Genomic DNA, 3553 nt, shown 5'->3' with positions numbered 1-3553 from the left:
ACAGCAAAGTCACACAATGACAAAATAACTAAGCACCAACCCCCGTGTTCTGTGAGATTAAATGACTGATTTTGTCAAAGGAGTCTGGTGGCTTTGGAGAGAGAGAACCTGAAATATTCCAAAGTTAAAGCACTCCTCATTCAGAAGAAACCGGCCAAACTATATTATACTAAATATTTTGCAGAAACGTTAACATGTCAGCAGCATTTTAATGATGGTTGAGATGGCGCTAAATCTATTCTATATATTTCACAGATTGTAGTACTTTGTAAGTTTGTTATTTAAAAAACAAAATCAGTGGTGTGTCTTCCATGTTGTGTGTTGGATTTTTTGGAAACAATATAAAGTTAATTGCAGGACAACTCAGTCATTTATTAAACTGGAGGCCGTCTCCAGACCCTCTGATTCTAACAAGAGTTTACCTCCTAAAAGCTGAAGTCAACAGAGTTTTTAAATGAGAAATGATCTCTGTTGGAAACCAGAGTTCCTGCATATCATATCACATACTTTATCTTTTTACTTTACTACAAACTGCAGCTGATCTTACAAAGTAGGTTTAGTTGTCTGCAGACAATTAGTACTCACAAAAATACTTTCTTGCATACTAATGGTAGTATGGGCCATGAGACACGCCCAGCAGCTCTCTCAAATTGCTTCTCGTCCAGGAATGAACAAAGCTCGATAACTCCTCCCACACACATGCTGTTTAAGATCAGAGCTCAGACTAGCTTCACTCAGACAGTCGTCAGAGCGAGGTGAGATGGCGCAGAGAGGAGTTCAGCTGGACCGGGAAACCTTCTCTTGTTCCATCTGTCTGGATCTACTGAAGGATCCGGTGACTACTCCCTGTGGACACAGCTACTGCATGAACTGTATTAAAAGCCATGGGTATGGAGAGGATGGTAAGCACAGCTACACGCTGTCCTCAGTGCAGGAAGAGTTCACACCGAGCCTGTCCTGCTGAAAAACACCAGTTAGCAGATTTAGTGGAGGAGCTGAAGAAGACGACTCCAGCTGCTCCTGTGATCACTGCTATGCTGGAGTGAAGATGTGGCCTGTGATGGTCTGCAACGGGAAAACTCAAACCATCAAGAAGTCGTCTGCAATGTCTGGCTGTTACTGTGGAGAACACCTTCAGCCTCATTAGAATCAGAGACTTCAGAACACAAGCTGGTGGAGCCATCCAAGAAGCTCCAGGAGAACTTCTGCTCTCGTCATGTAGGGTGATGAAGATGTTCTGCCGTACTGATCAGCAGCTTTCTGTTATCTCTGCTCTGTGAGGAACATAAAGGCCACGACACAGTCTCAGCTCAGCAGAGAGAGCTGAGAGGCGAGAGAGCTCGAGGGGAGTCGACTCACATCCAGCAGAGACCGGACAAGAAGAAAGATGATAAGCGCTTCAACAGCAGGCGGAGGCCATCAATCTCTCTGCTGATGAATCATGGAGGACAGCGAAAGATCTTCACTGAGCTGATCCGTCTCCTGGAGAAAAGAAGCTCTGATGTGAAGCAGCAGGTCAGATCCCAGCAGGAAAGGGAAGTGAAGAAGCTCTCACACACCGAGGACCACAACCAGTTTCTACACAACTACCCCTCACTGGCACCACTCAGCCAATCAGCATCCAGCATCCAGATCCGTCCTCTGAGCTGCTTTGAGAACGTGACAGCGGCCGTGTCAGAGCTCAGAGATCAACTACAGGACGTCCTGAGAGAGAAGAGGACAACCGTCTCACTGACAGGGACTGAAGTGGACGTTTTACTGCCTCAACCAGAGCCCAAGACCAGAGCTGAATTCTTACAATATTCACGTGAAATCACACTGGATCCAAACACACCAGACACACAGCTGTTTTTATCTGAGGGGAACAAGGAAATAACGTTAAAGAAAAAAAATCAGTCTTATTCTAGTCACCCAGACGATTCTTGGTGGCCTCAGGTCCTGAGTAAAGAGTCTGACGACGTTGTTACTGGGAGGTGGAGAGGAAGGGAGAGGAATTTCTGTAGCAGCGCATACAAGATAAGCAGGAAGAGGGGAATCGATGAATGTGATTTGGACTAAATGACAAATCTTGGGCTTTAGATTGTTACAACCAGTTATACAATTTTTTACAACAAAGTCCAAACTCCCATCAAAGTCCTGGGTCCGCCAGAGTAGGAGTGTACCTGGATCACAGTGCAGGTATTCTGTCCTTCTACAGAGTCTCTGAAACCAGACTCTCCTCCCCAGAGTCCAGACCACGTTCACTCAGCCCCTTAGTGGACTAGCATGTTTGGTTCCTGGATTCTCTGCTGATTGTTTACACTGTAATACAGAAGTCATTTAAGGTTTATTTCTGTTTAACTCGTCAACTTATTTAGTCTCCATGTGAGCAGCATTTTTTGTCACTTTTTTTTTTTCAAAATTTATTTGCTTTTCTTAACATTTTTGTAAATTATTTGAGGTTTTTTGCAGGTATTAGGTTTGAGAAGTGGGAGCCCCAGAAGCTCAAAATGAGCTCAGTAGGATCTGATATTTTAACCTTTGTTGTTGAAATAGAACACCTATTAAAAAATCTTCACAGAATGACCGGAAGATATCGCTGGGTGTTCTTCATGTATTTCTCCATTTTCTGTATCTGTGTGACAGGAGATGTCTGGTAAATAGCGGTGTCTTGTAATCCTCATGTTTGAGTCAATACTTCCTCTGTGCACTGACTCAATAAATATTACACTAAACTAACTGTGTTTCATTAGAACTCATTATTGTTGAATAATTGTTTGGGGAGAGATCATGAGTTTGTTCACCCATTGCCCACAGTGTAATGTTATGTGGTTTCTGTGAAAGGTTCATGTGAGTGGAGGACCAGACCATCAGTTGTCACTTCATTGAATGGACACTGACTGGCCTTCATTCAGACGCAATATGAGCAGTTCAGGGCCTAGTTATAGAAGACAATAGTAGAGTTAAGTTATCGTGGGGATAGCTGAATTCACATGTAGACCATGTTGAAACGGGTGAGGGTGACTCACATTACATTGAGAGCAGCAAGAACATTGTTGCTGCAAAATGATGTTACAGTGGATTGTGTTTAAACCCAAAGTTTCACACATTTTTAGTAATATTATCATGCAAAAAATACAGGCATTTGTTTTTCCAAAGACAGTTCATGGCTATTATAGAAACAAGTAATGAGTATGGGGGGGGGGAATGTGGATTTGAACGAAAGACAATCTTGGGCGTTATATTGTAACAACAACAGTTTATACTTTTGGTCCAACCATGTCCAAACTCCCCCCAGTTCTGGGTCCTCCAGAGTAGGAGTGTACCTGATCACAGTTGCAGGTATTCTTCCTTCACAGCGTTCTGGAACCATGACTCCTCCACAGAGTCCAGACCACGTTCACTCAGCCCCTCTATGCTGGACTAAGGCTTTATAGTCTTATTGGAGACTCTGCTGAGTTGTGTAAAGTAGACAGAATCATTTAGGGTTAAATTCTGAGTTTTATTTCTTATTAGTCTCCATGGCTGCTGCTGGAGTTGGTGTTATACATTCCATATTTTGAATGTTTTCTTC

This window comes from Etheostoma spectabile, chromosome 3, assembly GCF_008692095.1.
Source record: "Etheostoma spectabile isolate EspeVRDwgs_2016 chromosome 3, UIUC_Espe_1.0, whole genome shotgun sequence".
NCBI classification, from domain to species: Eukaryota; Metazoa; Chordata; class Actinopteri; order Perciformes; family Percidae; genus Etheostoma; species Etheostoma spectabile.
Note: the sequence above shows the minus strand (reverse complement) of the source record.